This window comes from Callorhinus ursinus, unplaced genomic scaffold (assembly GCF_003265705.2).
Source record: "Callorhinus ursinus isolate GAN/ISIS: 27379988/994484 unplaced genomic scaffold, GSC_fseal_2.0 scaffold29, whole genome shotgun sequence".
NCBI lineage: Eukaryota > Metazoa > Chordata > Mammalia > Carnivora > Otariidae > Callorhinus > Callorhinus ursinus.
In genome coordinates this window covers 8,574,233-8,593,009 of record NW_027397091.1, presented here as the reverse complement: position 1 = coordinate 8,593,009, position 18,777 = coordinate 8,574,233, and the positions used below count along the sequence as shown (strand labels likewise).

General features: G+C 39.3%; 1 long non-coding RNA gene across 1 annotated transcript; it reads right to left on the bottom strand.

The window, feature by feature from the left end:
* Nucleotides 1-17,331: 17,331 nt before the first annotated feature.
* LOC141370248 (uncharacterized) lies at nucleotides 17,332-18,561 on the bottom strand. Its single transcript, XR_012374143.1, has 3 exons — nucleotides 18,487-18,561; nucleotides 17,556-17,785; nucleotides 17,332-17,441 (listed from the first exon to the last, which is right to left on the bottom strand). It is a non-coding gene; the product is annotated as an uncharacterized lncRNA (long non-coding RNA).
* Between the last annotated feature and the right edge of the window lie 216 nt (nucleotides 18,562-18,777).

Genomic DNA, 18,777 nt, shown 5'->3' with positions numbered 1-18,777 from the left:
CACAGGACCTGGTAAAATCACAAAACTGTCATAAGCCTCAGTTTTCCTCCTGGAGATAAAAATGGGTTAATAGGGGAGCACCTGGGGGGCTCAGTCAGTTAAGCAACTAACTCTTGATCTAAGCTCAGGTCTTGATCTCAGGGTCGTGAGTTCAAGCCCTGCATTGGGCTCCCCGCCCAGCGTGGAGCCTACTTAAAAAAAAAAAAAAAGGTTAATAGGAAATTCAAATTAGATAATTTACATGAAAATATGTTATGAACTCTGAGATGAAAAGAATGATCACCAGAGCTTAAAAAAGAAAAGGAAGCAAGCAGTCTTAGTCACTAACCTGCTAAGGACGTAATATACTCCTACACTCCCGTGAAGAAATTTACTCAGTGAGTAGAAAACATGCTGAATTCAAGAAGGCTTTTTCATCATAACATGCACAATTTTTGACAAATTACAAATAGATATGGTAATGGTTGATTAAATAAGCAGTACTATGGTGACTGAAAAGGCTATCCACTAATCTTTTCTTTCATAAAATATAAATGGCAAACTTAGGATTCCTTTTTTGTTTTATAAAGATTTTTTATTTATTTATTTGACAGAGAGAGACAGTGAGAGTGGGAACACAAGCAGGGGGAGAAGCAGGCTCCCCGCTGCGCAGGAAGCTCGATGCGGGGCTCAATCCCAGGGTGTTGGTGCTTAACGACTGAGCCACCCAGGCACCTCAAAGATACCTTTTAGCAAAGAATTGAGTGAGCCTTTAGAATTAAAAAAATCAGAGTGTGAATTTGAAAGCACTGGTCTCTGTAAATGTAATCTCCTTTTTTAAAGCTGTGTTTTCAAAGGCTTACTGGTTGGCAGACAAGCAGATCTCCGAGCATATTCATGGAAGAACAGCCTGAGCACTTGAAGACCTTGGAGACAGGAGGCCTGTGTCCAGTGCTGCTCCTCACTGGCTGTCTGATGCAAGGTTATTTATTTCCCTCCACTAGGCCTCCGATTCCTCAACTGTAATACTGTCTATAGGTCAGGACTAGTGCTGATGTCCCTTCCTTCCCTGACCTACTCTGATTCCAAAATGTTGGAATGTTATGTTAAGTAACATCAACAAATGTTAAACATGATAATGTTGGTATAACAGTGATCTGTTGTCATGACATTGTTGTAACAAATCGCTCCTCAAACTTGGTTGCTTAAAACAACCACCATTTTTTTTTTTTTTTCCCACAAGCCTGTCCGTGGCCTAGGCAACCTGGCTGACATGGCTTATGCTTGGTTCATTGCAGCTACTCTCCTGTAGTGAGCTGGTGTGTAGCTGGGGTGGCTGGTCTGTGTTGGCCTCAGCTGGGACAGATAGAATGGCCCAGGGCCTCTCTCCAGTGGCTGGGGTCTCCGATCTTCTAGCCAACTGCTCCAGGCTTATTCACGTCATTGGAAGTTTCCAAGTAAGAGAATGGGACAATGCAAGACCTTTTGAGTCTAAGCTCAGAACTGAAACATTGTTATTTCCACGGCATTTTCCTGACCAAAGTAAACCATAAGGTCAGTGCACATTTATAGGTGAGGAAGTAGACTTACCTCTTGATAGGAAGAACTACAAAATCCATGCATTGCAGAATGCATGGAAACAGGCAACAGTGCGGAATTGGGGAAATTTTGGCCACCAAATGGTACCTAGGTAGGTCTATATGATTCTTTCTGAAACATTTTGCAATGCGTGTTTTCAGGTTAGGCAGTTTAAAGCTTCACTTGCTGGTGGCCAGGAGAATCATAAGTAGTAGCAGACTGTTCATCTTTCTGGAAAATCCTCAGAACAGACATAACAGAGACATGGCATTTGCCTAAGGAACAGTAGCTTATTGGCTTATTTATACCTTTTCAAAAAAAAAAATGTTAGCTTCCCTGGTGACCCTAAAGGCTCTTTGCTTTTTTTCACAGTTTTTAAATGACAGTCCAGTTTTTTTCTAGCGCCGTCTTCCCTGAAAATGGCAACAGATGCAACTAACTTTATCAGAACAGGCGCTGAGAAACTGTCACTATGCCAGGTATCCAAACAAAAGCCCTGAAGCTCCTGTTCCTTGTTAAACCTTAGTGGTCAGTGTGCCCTAGTGTTTGGAGGCCTCACTCTTCCCCACTTGCCCTCTTCCAGCTCTCTGGGAACTCCAGCCCCATTTCCAGGGCTCAGTAGGAATGAGTACCCAGTGGACAGTGCAGATACAGAACACCTCTGCCATTGGAGAAAGTCCTGATGGGGGAGATGGTTAGGTCTAAAGCTACCTGGAGAGAAGGGGCCAGCCCAGGCCTCAGTGGAGGAAGCAGACAAAAGATGATTGTCCAGGATGGACATCATGACTCACGTAGGGTGGTCCTAATTCTCTCGAACTACAGATTCCGTGACCTTAGGCAACTAATTTCTTTGAGCACTAGTTTATTCTTCAGGAAAATGAAGGTTAGATCAGGGGCCCTGAGACTCTCATGTGCGTATGAATCACCTGGAGAGCTTGGGAAAATATAAATTCTGGTGCAGTAGACGGTTGAGGTCTGAGATGCTGCATTTGTAACCAGTGATGCTGATGCTTCTGGTCCATGGACCTCTCTGAGTAGGGAAGAATTAGTCATTGTGTACTGCCTGCCACAGAAAGGATCCTTTCAAATTCCTTACTGCAGTCTTGCTAAGTCCTTACTAAGGCCCTCTCTACTCCTAGAATACCTGAGGTTGGAGAAAGGCCCCGTTCCCATTAGTAAAGGGGCCCTAGTGCCCATGGCTCTGTAAGAATTTAATAGTCTTTTGAACTGTTTTATAAAACAACAAAAATGGCTTAAGAGTAACTACACAGTTTCCTTGTAAGGAAAGGTTTGCTTCTTGTCTAATGGCCTATATCAAGTGAAGAGCTCTTACAGATCATATATTCCACTGGGTAGAGACTGGGTAGTCTTTACATTTGCCTTAAATGACCTCCCAAGGCCACTCTCTTCAAATGTTAATTGTGCACAGTAAAATATGGCTATTCCTAATACTGTGGCTATTCTTATTTAAAATTGGCAAGTGAACAGAGAAGCAGCACAAAATCATATACCAGTGAGACTGCTCCAGTAGCTGGCTGACTCTAGATTTCTCCATGTGGCTAAGTACACTGGCTAATAGGAAAATACAATACATACATACATACACCATGTGTGTTTGTGTGTGTGTGTGTGTGTGTGTGTGTATACACACCATATAATACCTTGCAACTCACTTCCCCCAAGTCCCACAGTGTGCTCTCCAGCTCCTAGATCATTATTCTTGAATCTAAGACCTGCTGCTTTCTCATGAACCAAGCAATGGGTGCTTTTAGTGAGCAGTACTACCAGATGTGGTGCTATGGCCTCTTTAATGCAAGATATTCAGTTTGTCCTAAATGGGTGGGCATGTTTTCTGCATTTACAACTTGGATTTTAAGTCTGGGAATAGTAATGCTGAGGAAGCCAGAGTACAGAAGAAAAGAATAAAAGGTTAGAGGACTAAAACCAACAGGGAAAGCCAATTACAAGGTGTATTAATGTATACTATGCAGAAGGAGGGATTTATTACACTTTCAAGATTGTGTTTTGTTTTGGTGGTTTTTTGTTGTTGTTGCTGTTTGCATGAAAAGTAAGGGGGGAAGAACTGATATTTATCAGTCTGAACTGGGTAAGTGCAGTTGCAAAGAATAAAGGGAGCTTTTAGAAAGTGGGCAGCTGCGGCAGAGCCTGAAGCCATGGTACTTGATACGGCAGTATACTCTCTGTGATTCTGGGCAGCTCTTGGGAACAGCAGGTGAGGTATTCAGGGCAGAGAACAATGGCAAATGTCAAGAATGAAAAAGAATCTAGAGTTTTAAAAGACTGTTGATTGACAAACAGGACAGATCAAAGAGAGAAATTCACATCAAGTATTTATAATTCTAATAGAGTTCAGCAATCATAAAAAGGAAACTAACAACAAGAAAGCTGATGGCTTTCAATCTTAAAAACAAACAGGAGAAACTGGTGTGTGACTCAAACGTCATCATTTCATCCATTCTGATTTTTTCCCACTGTTTATTTTGCCACTCAACTAATCATTGAAAAGGATTTAAGTGTGTTTGGATTTCTTTGCCTTAAAAATTATTCAGTGGAAATATTTTTGGAGAAGCACAAGATGGGGTTCATGTATAATCCACTGCAAATCAGGCATCAGAAACCATGTCTAAGCATGAGCTTTTATGATCTGCAGGATGTGTTTTGGGAGCAGCAGGATTCTGAAAATTCATCACCTGGGCCCACTGGGCTTGCTTTCAGTTCCTTGTCACTTCCATTCTGTGCCCCACAGAGGTATTGATGTGCAAGTCTTCCTCGTGGCAGATTGGGAGGTAGGGTTGAAGGAAAAACCCTGTTTTTGGAAACTTGCTCAGGCTTGTTCAGGGCCAGGGTAGTTTAGAAGCCCAGAGAGAAATGTTGAAATCAGTCATTGCAAAAGAGCTGTTGCAATAAGTAATGAATAAAAACTGAAAGAAAATCTCTTTCCTCCCCAAAGTAAAAACCTATCATAGAACTTGTCTAAACAGCTCCTCGTAATAGAACTTTTTAAAAGGCAACATAAACTCAAGTGCTTCCCACAGCCAAGGCCAGAACCTCTGGCCATCATCGATTGATTCGTTCATTCAGGAAGTGTCTATCAAGACACAGTACATGGCAAGCACAGCCCTGGACATTGCTAAGGAACAGGAACATGATGACTCCCTTCATAGTCCTTAGACATCACTTCACATGTCAGCTCCTCAGAGAGTCATTGTCTGACAGTTCAGTCACACCACTTCCTACCTCCGTCATTCTCTGTCCTAGTTATTTCCATCATAGCCCTTGATACACCTGAATTGTGTCACTTTTTACTAACACCCATTACTGTGAAAGACCCATTTGAAATATTTACTGCTGTGTCCCCAGTCTTTAGAACAATGCTCATATATAGTAGCATCTCAAGAAAATGTTTATTTAAGGAAATGAAGATGGGGCAAACCATCCCGTTCAAATACAATATCATACACAAAAGGAAAACTACAAAGCAGTAAGTGAAAGATCTGTAAGAAAAATCAGTAGAGTACTATAGGAATCAAATTTTTAAAGGGTCACTTCTGAGTAAGACCATCAGAGAAGACACTCCTTAATTCCTAAAACGTTCCCTTTGTTTTTGGATTCAAGTCAGTGTGAAAGGACTCAAATAATTGTGAAAACAATAACTAATTCTTTTATCAAAATGACATTCTTGCAATAACGTGTTCTAGTTGATAGAAAATGAAATTAGGAATTATTGTCTAGAAATTATCCAAAATGCACATGGGAATTGAATACATATCAAAGGAAGCATTTCAAGTCAGTGAGAAATGTTAGGTTATTTAATAAAAAGTACCATGAAAATTGATTTGTCTTTCTTAAAATAAAATTTGATCTCTTTCTTACCCTTTGTCCCAATACAAATTTTACTTTTAACATAATTAAAAGTTCTAGATGAATCACAGACCTGTACCTCTGAAACAAATAATACATTATATGTTAAAAAAAAAAGAGAGAAGATAGTAGGAAGGGAAAAATGAAGGGGGGAAATTGGAGGGAGAGATGAACCATGAGAGACTGTGGACTCAGAAACAAACTGAGGGTTCTAGAGGGGAGGGGCATGGGGGGATGGGTTAGCCTGGTTATGGATATTAAAAAGGGCACGTTCTGCATGGAGCACTAGGTGTTATATGCAAACAATGAATCATGGATCACTACATCAAAAACTAATGATGTAATGTATGGTGATTAACATAACATAATAAAATAAAATTTAAAAAATCCAAAAAAAATATTTAAAAAAAATAAAAAAAGTTCTACAAGAGAACATTGGTAATTTGTGATGTAATTTGTAGTGGGATACTTACATTACTTTCTGATCAAGATTTAAATATCTAAAGAACAAAGTCAAAAGAGATAATCAACAGGGAAAATATTTGTAATGTGTATTACAGGGAGCTAAATTCCTCAATGTATAAAGTTTTATTAATAAGAAATATAAATGGATAAAAAAGTGAAGCAATGAGCTAAAGAGGAAAAGAAATACAAAGGGTTTACAATAAGTGAAATGAAATTCAATCTTATATGTAATTGAAAAAGGGAAAATAACAATGAGATATGATTTCTTACCTTAAAATGGCAGAAAAAAGTTGGAGGTTTTCATTACACGATATTGATGAGGCTGTGGGGAAAATATACATTCAAACATTCTAAAAATGAATTGCTGTGATCTTCTTGGAGGGTAATTTGGCAACATCTATGAAAATCAAAGCAGGTGTCCTTAGTCCTACTAAACTGCTGTACATTTTTCTTTTTTTTTTTTAAAGATTTATTTATTTGAGAGAGAATGAGAGAGCACATGAGAGGGGGGAGGGTCAGAGGGAGAAGGGAGCCTCCGCCGAGCAGGGAGACCGATGCGGGACTCGATCCCAGGACTCCAGGATCATGACCTGAGCTGAAGGCAGTCGCTTAACCAACCGAGCCACCCAGGCGCCCTGCTGTACATTTTTGTTACATACACTTTCATATATACAAAAGCATGATAATGGTGAAACAGAGACAGAGGAGGAGGAAGAAGAAGGGGAGGAAGAAGAAGAGGAAGGATATGAAGGAGAAGAGGAAGCGGCAGCAGCAGTTACTGCTAACTCTGCGTTTGTAGAGACTATTTATCCACACGGTGGAATAGTACACAACAAAGGACGTAGATCCGGCGATGCTGAAAGAGATCCAGAATATCAGAAAAAGGTAAGATAGGAACTGTGTTAAAAAGAATATTAAAAAGAAAATATCCATATATTCTGGATGAAGAGATAAGAAATTATGCTGGTTACTATGTGATTGTCATTCCGGTAGAAACCCATCCTGCCACACTCTGACGATGGAGCTGGGATGCTATAAAACACACACTTCTCCTCTGCTGTTTGACTCCCTGTTAAGTTCTGGTGATAGATGACTCATCATGGTTCTCTTTGGGAAATAAGACTGGAGCCTGGGGTGGTGGGGATAATGCTTCCTTTAAAACATAAGTCACATCCGCGGAAGTTGAGAATGCTGGACTTCTAATAGGTGTGTGTGCAACACTAGTATTCCCAGTTCCCAAACCTGCTAGGTATCCATGGCAACCTCTTTTTAGAAATTTATCCTCAACTTTCCCCACATTTGGTATCAGCATAGGGAGGCATACCAGGGATAAAGTGATAAATAGGCTAGATTAGCGAAAGAACAAACTTCTAATTTAAGAAAAGGAGTTATTTTGAGAATGCCAATCATATATTTTAGCCAGTAGAAGATAATAGAATTACAATAGTAAGGCAGTGTTTTTCAAATATTTTTAACCCACAGGGAAAATATATATTTTTCATTAAAACAACAAACATACACACAAAGAGAAACAAAAGTTTCATCAAACAACGCCTTAACCTCATTACTTATAATTCACTTTGATATTTTCGATCCCTTTCCATTCCATTATTATTAGGAAAGTGACCCCCCCAGCTTTATTTCACAGTCTATAATGGTATGAAACTTACAATTTGAGCAACACTGGCATGAAAGAATACATATAAACTCTCTAATCAGATTGACCTTGGTCCTAAATCCAGGCTGACCCACTTAAGATTGTTGCTATAGTAGTTATTTCTCTAAATTTTGCCCCATCTGTAAAATGGGTCATTTAATACATAGGTGGTTGAAGAATGAACTTGTACAATGTGTGTAATATGTGTAATGTGCTTGGTCCATTGTTGGTATCAGTGGTCACTTTTCCATTTATTAAACAAAGATATGTTGAAAGAAGTGGATGTGGTTCTTGCCTTCATGTAACTTATTTTCTCACTGTGCATTCAGTAAGCTGAAAACTGCTTCTTGATCATGCCATCAGGTCATAGTGAGGGGCAAATTCACCATTGCTTATAACAGTCTGTCAAAGAGACTGAGGAGCCCGTTAGCACAAAGGGACTAGAGAGGAAGCTATGTAAATAGGAGAACCCATTTGTCACGGAGCCTGATTCTCTTATGGCAGTGGTTCTCAACCACGGGTGATTGTGTCCTCAAGGGGATATTTTTGGTTCGGGATGTTACTAACACCTAGTGGGTAGAGGCCAGGGATGCCAGTAAACATCCTACAGTACACAGGATAGGCTCCCACAACCAAGAATTATCTGTCCCCAAGTTTTAGTAGAGTCCAGGTTGAGAAAGCCTGTGTTATGGGAACTGAACCACTCTGATTACTAGTGATTCGAGGTGTCTTTAGACTCTTGGTGTGGGAGTCATTCTCACGTGCTTGGGCAAGTCTCCAAAGCTCCCAGTTTCAATTTTCTCATCTGCAAAGTGGGTATAATAATATCTGCCCACCTCTATAATTGGTTGAGATGTACAAATCAATCCAAAGATGAAAAGCTTTAAGAGTTAGAACTAGGTGGCTGATTTCAAATGGGTACCTTTTTATTATTATTATTATTATTATTATTATTATTGGCCTTTTCGTAAAATAAAAAATTGCCAGGAGACATCAAAGATGTTCTTACTTAAAAGAGATATATCAAAAATACAACATTGGTATAATTATGGCACCAGCACCCAATTTTCATCACTAGGAACCTGGTTCATTTGGAGGGTTTGCATTATAACATCACAGTTTCAGAAGGGAATCAAAATTAAATTAGTGTCTTAATAGTGCCAACATTCCAAATACCTGATGTAAAAATAAACAAAGAATATATTATGGTTACACATTATTCATTCTGTTTATAGATACTTCCCTTTTCAATACTGTCCTGGACCCAACGAGCCAATAAAACAAACCATGCCAAGGATTACAAATTGTGTCTTGCTCAGTACTTGACTTTTTCTGAAGTTATCAAGGTTCATTTAAAAATCAACTTGCCAGTAGCTGTTTTAGAACATTGTGGGGATGAATCAGTAACTTATTTTTCCTCTGTATGCTCACATATTGGTCTTGCTGCCTCTCTTAGAGAACGATTTGTCTTGTAGCTTCATTCATTATGCTAGTCTGTTCATTTCCTTTGTAAGCCCAGTGCATACTCAGATTGTGAGTCCAGAGAGGGGAAAAACTTGCCTTATCCATCTTGTAGCTTTGCAGAGTGGGTATGCCATGTAACCAAGTGAACTGAGTTCTGTGAGCATTTCTCAGGAGAGCTCTCCTCATCACTTTTCAGTCTTTCATTGCATTATTCCATCTGTGTGGAGTTTCTTGGTGAACACTTCTGGAAGGAGATGAATATGGTCCCTGTGTTTATGCAGCTTATACTCTCAGTGCTACCAGTAATTTGAAAATTGCTGCTGGATTATGCTGGGTATCTGGTCAGAAAGCCACACTTACCATAGACCTATATACTTTTTTGAAAACTGGGGATCCCATTAGACTTTTCAGTGGAACATCACAGATCAGAGCAAACCCCACAGTTCAGAGTAAATAGGAGTGATTTCCTAAGTCTCTGCTGTGGGAGGAACAGGGCTGTGTGCTTGGGGGGGTACGGTGTGGAACTTGAACAGTCAGCGTGGGTGAGGATGTCAATAGGACAAAACTGAAGAGCTGATAGATTGGTGACTTTTAGAAGTTACTGAAGCCAAAGGACTTTGAGTTAAACCATTATTTGAGACCCTTTCCAAAAATCTAATTAAAATATAAACAAGGACAGTCTTGATCAATGGAACCAAGCTTTCCTTCAGTGCTTATTAAGCACTAAATCCTGTAATATAGTGGATTCTGGGATTATAAGGATGAAGAAAACTTGGCCCCTATCCTTAAAAAACTCATGAGGAGTCAAGGATGTCTATGAATAATGACTTAAAGTGCTAGTTGAGGGATGTGAAAGCACATTGACTCTGTCTGGGATTATCATAGAATTGGTGATGTTTGAAAGGAGACTAAGGAACAGGAATAACTGGCACAAGGGCATGTGGTCATGAGTTGCAGTGACACTAACAGAGAAGCATGACTCCTATCAGGGGCTGCTCTACATAATCCTGGAGATTTTGGCAGGGTCAGAGCTTGAAGAACCATATATTCTCGGCTGTGATGTTTAGGTTTCAGAGAATGCATCAGCAGTTCCCAAACTTTGGCATTTTATGCACTGATAGATTGTCTCAAATTAAGTGGGGTGCGCACACAGAGTGTCTTTTTTTCTTTTGTCATTTCATGGCATTAGGAAATTAATTTGCCATCTACCACCATAATCTGTAATAAAAATTCCTACTGAATAACATTTTATATTTTGTCCTTACCTTCCTGGACATACTTAAAACTATACTTCCCAACCTCCTTTAATTTAGATCAGACTATGTGACTTATTCTGGCCAATAATCTGGGCTACAAGTCACTTCACAGCTGAGACAGAAAATAACTCTAATGTATCTTCCAGCTCTCTCCACAGTGACCCTGAAGGACCACGTGTTTTAGGTGGCATTGCCACAATGTGTAAGCAAGTACCAGTGTATCTTGGAGATATTGTGGGTTTGGTTCCAGGGATTCACAATAAAGCGAACATTGCAGTAAAGTGAGTCAAATGAATTTTTTTGGTTTCCCAGTGCATATAAAAGGTATGTCTACAATATCCTGTAGTCAGTTAAATGTACAGTACCTTTAAATCGAAAAAAGTATACATACCTTAATTAAAAAAATACTTTCTTGCTAAAAAATGCTAACCATCATCTAAATGTTAGTGAGTTGTAATCTTTTTGCTGGTGGAGGGTCTTACTTTGTCATTGACGGCTGCTGACTGACTAAGGTGATTGTTGCTGAAGGCTGAGATGGCTGTGGCAGTCTCTTGCATAAGACCAAAAAAAGTAGCACTTTTAATTTTCTGCATGAACTTTTTCTTTGCATTCACAACTTGGATAACCGACACAAGGGGCTTTGCTTTCAGCCTATCTCTGCTTTTTTTTTTTTTAAAGATTTTATTTATTTATTTGAGAGAGAGAATGAGAGATAGCAATAAAGATAACACCATAACATGGCACTGAACTATTTGACTTTAAGACCCTCACAATTTCTAAACTGCTATGGTTCGATGTATAGTTATTTTTATTTTTTATTTTTTAAAGATTTTATTTATTTGAGAGAGAGAGAATGAGAGATAGCACGAGAGGGAAGAGGGTCAGAGGGAGAAGCAGACTCCCCGCTGAGCACGGAGCCCGATGTGGGACTCGATCCCGGAACTCCAGGATCATGACCTGAGCTGAAGGCAGTCGCTTAACCAACTGAGCCACCCAGGCGCCCCAGCCTATCTCTGCTTTTGACATGGCTTCTTCACTACACTTAATCATTTCTAACTTTTGATTTTAATTGAGAGATGTATGACTCTTGCCTTTACTTGAACACTTAGAGGCCATTGTAGGGTTATTAATTGACCCAATTTCAATATTGTTGTGTCTCAGGGAATAGGCCTGAGGAGAGGGAGAGACACAAGTGAAGGGTCGGTTGGTGGAGCAGTCAAAACACGTACATTTATCAATTAAGTTTGCCATCTTATATAGGTGTGGCTCATGGTACCCCCGGATAATTACTACAGTAACATCAAAGATCACTGGTTACAGAGAACCATAACAAATATAATAATCATGAAAAAGTTTTAAATATTTTAAGAATTATTAAAATGTGATACAGAGACACAAAATGAGCAAATGCTGTTGGAAAAAGTGCACCAATAGACTCGTTGGATGCAGGATACCACAAACTTTCAATATGTAAAAAAGGATAGTATCAATGAAGTGCAATAAAGTGAAGCACAATAAAACAAGGTATTCCAGTAGTCTAAAGCCCTGCATCACTGCTTGGAAAAACGGTTCTTGGGAATGCCGCTAGATCAGCAGCAAACTTATTTTAAGAGATCAACTTTCATGTTAAGCCTCTAAGATTTGACAGTTTGTTTGTTACTATACCTGAGCAAGCCACTCCTGACTAATATGCAGTGATTTTATAAAGAGAATATACTTGCAAATTATTTAAACCAGAAAAAAACAACCCCACAATAATATGTAATCCTTTGAATTCAATAAGTTATATTAATAAAGAAGTCCCTATATTTTATGTTTTCTTCATTTGACTTCGAATTAAACTAAGACCAGCATTATTCTTTAAAATAGAATATAGATGGAAAGAAAGGCAATGAAGGGCTTGAGGTGGCCGGTGGTTGTACCATGATTAGATTTATATTTAGAAAGACCAGTCTACTCTTATCAAGGGTGAGTTGCAGATTCCAACGAGAAAAGATGATGTCAAAGATGTTTCAGAGGAGCCATGGATGAGATCAATGTAGTGTGAAGAAGGAGAAAATGTGGCTTACTGCCAGGAAGAATTGGCTCCATATCTATCTATGCTGGCGTCTTGAGGGTGATAAAAAGGTATTTCTTTCCAGAAGATGCCAAATTTTAAAAAATTGCCGGTTTGTGTGCTTCCACTACCACCTGTTCTCACTGGACACCTGCCTGAGTCAGTACATCACTTGGGCCCTCTGTCATTCTAAGTTCCAGTGCTCTCCGAGCACTACCTGATTGGCTATGTAGCATGGATTATTCTAAATCAAAGCTTAATATGGAAGCTTTCTAAGAGGATATACTCAGAGTCTGTGTTTTATCTGTTAACTACAAATTTTGGCTCTCCTATGTAGACAGTCTAGTTCTGAAAAATATTTTGAAAGTATATATCTAAATATATAGGATTTTAATTTCGGAATTTTATTTTAACACAAATTTATTTAATACAATTATTCTCCAAGTAGCAAAGGACTTATGATACTGATTTAGTGTCTTAGAGTAGTGCTTTCAAGTAGATATCAAATAGCAAGTGGCATTTTGGATATAGGCTCTGAATTCTAAACTCTAGATTTTAGAGTATTTGGGGCTTAAGTGAAAAAAAGGGTGTGAATACCAGGAAGAACTCATATTTAATTGGGCATAACCAGATTGCCTATTTACCCATGGTACTCTTACCTTTCCAGCTGAGTTCAAGAAAGAAGCAAAATGCCTTCCAGTCAACTGGACATTTTATCTTGCCACCTTGACAACCAGAATTCTGTACAGGATGGGGGTGTAGATAGGAAATCCTGTAGATGGGAAACCCATACCAGTTCCAGCTTTGTTATTTCATTTAAAGCAGGCATGACCAGCATTTTGTTAGCACTGCCAAGGGGAGATCTTAATTCTTAACCTCACTGTGAAAACAGGAAACTGTTAGAGCACTTTTATCAGTTGGAAATTAGTTTTTTGTTTGTTTGTTTGTTTGTTTTTGAAAGAGAGAATGCATGTGAGTGGAGAGGAGGTGGGGGGGGAAGAGAATCTTAAGCAGGCTCCATGCTCAGCACAGAGCCCAATATAGGGCTCAATCCAACAACGCTTAAATCATGACCTGTGCCTAAATCAAGAGTCAGACCCTTAACTGACTAAGCCATCCAGGCACCCAGGAAATTTGGTTTTAATGCATCCTTATCACCTAATTTCTCTTGCATCCTTTCATGTATACTTTGCTCTTGCTAAACTGTCATTCTCTCAGCTTAGAAGGTCTTTCCCATCTGTATTTCTTTATGTGTGTGAATGCACACATACACAGTACATATGGCACTCCACCCCACTGTCCTTGCCATTTCACACTCACTGGCTCATCTTCCAACTGTTTGCACTTGGCTCTGTTTGCTTGAGGGCTTTCTCTGGCCATGAAGCCTGTTCTGACCTTGCACAAGCAGGCACAAAGTGCTAGAGAATTGATACCATCTCGTTCAGGAGCCATCTTAGCCTATTTGTGTCAGGAATGGTGTACAAAAAAACAACAGCTTTCTCATCCTTTGGAGAGAATTGGTCTAAAGCACTTACTCAGCATGCTTCCCAAGGCTTCCCACTGGGATATAAGTTGTCCCTTGTGTTAGCCCTTTTATTATCTGTCCTTTATTGACTACCCTCCCTTCCTGTCTCACTTCTATACTTCTGTATTGGTGTTTCCTCTTCCTCCTAAATAAATTACATGCATTTGACCCCTTATATGTATCGAGGCTACTTCTGGAGGAATCCAAACTAACACATACATGCACAGTTTAATTACAGCCTCTGAGAGGAAGCTTCCTCTGATGACTCCTGCAGAAAAAAAAATTCTTCACCATCTTAATTCCCAGAGCACATAGTACGTATATATTTTCTATCTGACATCTTATGCATTTTTACCCATACCAATTTCTCTGTAAGACTGTAAGTTCTTAAGGGGTATTACCCACACATTTCAATATGTGTGTTCCATGACACCTGCCTCAGTATGTATAGGCAAAGAAAAATTAGATAACACTTAATTTTGAAATACAAATTCTACCCATGCTACTACTGAAACTCAGTGGACAAAGAATGAGTCATTTCAAACAAATTTATTATTTTAGTGGACCGGTGGATTCTTTCTAAGATGGTGCATCTGGATTTCTTTGAAGGCATTTGACAAGGTTGTGCATAATGTATTTATGGGAAATTTAGTGAAATCTGCAATAAGTAATATTTCCATTCCATGAACATGTAGTGAGTTAAACAATAATGTACGATAAATGACTCATTGCCAATGTGAATAAAGATTTCTAAGGATGCTTCAGGTCTCTGACATTGATCTTCACTTATTAGAATTTTTTATAAGAAAATTTGTTTTTCTCACTAATCCATACATTGTTTGGGGTTTGGCTGATATTGACTGAGCTTGACTAAATTTGGCTCTAAGCTGAGACCTCTTACATTTTATATCAACAAATTATGTAAAGATTTAGTCAGTATCAGATTTGCAAATTGTAAGAGCTGGGAGAGAGAAGTTACATGTTTCCTGGTAGAATCATGAATCAAAATTTCCTTCAGATTAGAATAACTAGATATGTTTAAGAGAGACCAGTGTAAATGTCCATATCTGGGATCAAATAGTCATTTGTATTGGGGCACCATGACTGACTTCCTGTCTAATTACATGAAGATTTACATAGTTGAGTCATTATTATTCAGCAAGAACCAAAATATAGTAGTAGTAAAACTAATATTTTTTTAGAGGGCATCAATAGACATGGAACCCATTCTTTTGAGAGCCTTCTAGATATTAGTAACATATACATTTCTTTAGCTCTTACCAACTTCTCCAAGTTCCACACAAATAGTACTAGCGGTCCTCAGAGAGAGTCTCACAGACATTCACGGCACTGAGTAGAGTCCATTTTTCTGTTGTTCGCTGTTTGGTGATTCCTAGGGAGTCCATTTATACCCCACCAAAGCCAGCATGATAATGTGCTGAAGACCTCTCCTGTTCCCTCTTCAGATGTAGCTTTCTCAGAGCTCAGCTCCAGCACAGCTCTTATGCTGTGTTCCAGCTATATTCTACATGAAGAAAGTGCTCCACCTGCTTGGTTACATAGGCTTAGAACATAGCTACCTCATGCTCTCAGTGCCTTAGGGACATTACCTCCCCTGCCCAACACTGTTACTTGGATTTGAAGAGAATGCACTGGAGTTCATGGGTGGCAGACAGTTGTCTAAAATGTTGACACAGGCTTCTTGTTCTTATACAAAACTTCATGTGACCATCTCTTTCTTTGGGACTTCTCATGTGTTTTGATCCATCATAGATGTTTCCTCAGACCTGGTCAATAGGCCTGGTTTCTAGGGTAGGCATAGCTAAGGCTCAGACTAGGACTCCCTGCTTGAAATCAGCCAATGGGTCTAAATCTTAGCTCCAGCCATTACTTAAATGCCTCACCTTGGTCAAATTGATTTATCTTTCAAAGTCTTACTCCCTTATCTGTGAAATGGGGATACCAATACCCACCTCAGAGATAGTAAATGAATTTTCATGAAGAGTAAATGAGATGATACACAGAATGTACTTAGTACAGCACTGGACACATACTAAGCTATCAATGGATGTCACTGCTATTACTATTACAATGATTACTATTACATATCACTAGATTATGTACATATACAAGGAAGAGTCATGCCGACCTAAAAATAATCCACATCTAAAGATACTTACCTGTAGGACAGTGTCTTTACCAACCACCTGGGAGTCTTCGCTGGCAGATGTTTAGGCAATGTATTCAAAGTCAATATCATGGTAACAATGAGCAGTTCTACATAAGCCACATGAACCAAATGTAAATGACAGTGTTTAACTTGAAATATATAGTGTGCAGTGCCATGCTAGTTTATTATGCTTCCTGGAGCCATCTTTATTTACTGTGTGAGGGAAGGATAGAAACAAAATGCAAAAAGAATTCTAGTTCTCTCCACCACGTGGAATTTAACTTATTCCTTAGGTTGAGTGATCAAAGAAAAACTGGAATAGTAAATTTGTGAAGTAATACTCAGTATAAAAATATTTTTGAATAAAGTATTTTAAAAAACCATAAATTTATTAAAACCATATTTTTTGGAGAAAAAAAGAATTAGTGATATTATGAAGATGACCATCACTGTGTTGTTTCTGTTGGTCATTATGTCTCTGGAGCCATCTAAGAAGCCGGGACAAGATGGTGAGGACTTTTTTTTTTTTTTTTAAGATTTTATTTATTTATTTGACAGAGACAGCGAGAGAGGGAACACAAGCAGGGGGAGTGGGAGAGGGAGAAAGAAGCAGGCTTCCCATGGAGCAGGGAGCCCGATGTGGGGCTCGATCCCAGGACCCTGGGATCATGACCCAAGCAGAAGGCAGATGCTTAATGACTGAGCCACCCAGGCGCCCCAAGATGGTGAGGTCTTTTGAGAGGGCTGTGTTATAATATGTTTCCCAAGCTGAGGGATCTGGGCATTTTTCTCAAATAGTCCAAGTAGATAGACTGTTTTTATATAAATAAGTGAACTTGGTTGTACTCTTAGTAACTGCAGAGAGTGGATTCAGGACAGACATGTAGAAATCATGTGAATAAATTACTAATGATTTAGTTTGTCTAAAAATAGAAGGGATAGGGATGCCTGGGTGGCTCAGTCAGTTACGTGTCAGACTCTTGATTTCTACTCAGGCCATGATCTCAGGGTCATGAGATCAAGCCCCATGTTGGGCTCCATGCTGAGTGTGGAGCCTGCCTAAGAGTCTCTCTCCCACTCACCTCTTCCTCTGCACCGCCCTCCCACCATGCTTACAAAAACTTGCTCTCAAAAAAAAAAAAAAAAAGAATGGACAGAGTGTGTGTTGAGGAGACAGCCCCTACACCATCCCTAGACTAGAGACTGCCCTCAGTTGCCAGCACCCACAGTACCCACCTGCCTTGCTGTTTCCAAGCCTCTTCAGAAGCAGCCAGACATAGACCAGGACAACCAAGTGAGGCCATCTCCACCGCTACATGGACGAGCCCAGCCTCAGCCACAAGGGAACACTGACAGGTCCCTTTTCCTGGTGGATACATTCCAGGGCTGGGGCAATGTGGCAAGAGGCACTGTATGAGAAGAGTTTAATAAAAGCCCTTTTGAAAATGATAAAATAAAAATAAAATGGACTGTTTTATAAATTAAAGCCATTTAGACTTTAAGGAACCTTCCAGTGGATGTACCTTTTTGCAGATCAAAATGCAAATCCAAGCAGGCTAAGTGATCTCCAGTTCCTCTTCTGAAATATCAGAGGCAGAACTAAGAAAAAGTCCTCAACTTACTGTCTGGTGCTCTTCTCCCCAAAACTTCAGCTTACTCCTTTGCCTCAGTCATGGTCCATCTGGCAAGGACGTTAAATCATCTGTAGCATTCTTAAATTCTGTGGTGAAGACCATTTTCTCCCCCTATATCCCTAATGAATTAAAAAATTGGTCTAATTATTTTTATTTTAAATATTTTTGTTTTGATATCTTTGTTCTATATCCACTTAGTGAGTCCAGTGATCATGCACTTAGATACCAAGCAATACCAAATTTCTTAAGGCTTGCTTTCAGTTTCCATTCTTACCTCACATAGACCAATAAAAGTTGTGTGTGTGTGCGGATGTGTGTATTTTTTTTAAGTCAGTGAATGTCTAAATGTTGGATATCATTCTAATACAAGTCCAGTGTGTTCTACAGTGGTTTTCTTCTTTAAATTTCTATAGGTATATCTGATTGATTGTGTTTGGGGATAGTTGTAAGAATTTCCCTTTGAAAATGTTTTTAATCTCCTGTATAGTGAATAGCACCTATGATGGCTCCTGATGACCCTAACCTACTTGGCATTCAGGCACTACAAAAATCCTCTCTCCTAGAGTGTGGGCTGGACTTATTAACTCACTTCTAAGGAATAGAATACAGCAGAAGCAATGAGATATCACTTATAAGATTAAGTTATAGATTAAGTTTGACTTTAGTTTTGTTTTCTCTTTCTCTTGCCTTCCTCCCTCCTTCCTTCCCTCAGATCCTTGTGCTTTGGGGGCAGCAAGTTGCCAGCTTGTGAATAGTCCTACATATAGACCCAGGACAAGTAACTGATATATCTGGCAAACAGCCAGTGAGGAATTCTCACCAGCTCCCATGTGAGTGAGGTTGGCAGCAAATCTTCACCCAGTAGAGCCTTGAGGTGACAGCAGTCCTGGTCAACACCCTGATTTCAGCCTCATGAGAGACTGTGAGTCAGAGGCATCCAGCTTAAGCCATGCCTGGATCCCTGACTTAAGAGAAACTGTGAGGTAATAAAGGTTTCTTGTTTTATGCCACTACATTTTCAGGTTATTTGTTTCACAGCAAAAGATAACTAATAGACCCTGCTGTGAGCATAGCCAGGCAAAGCTGTCATCAGCATCAACAATTAGCATAA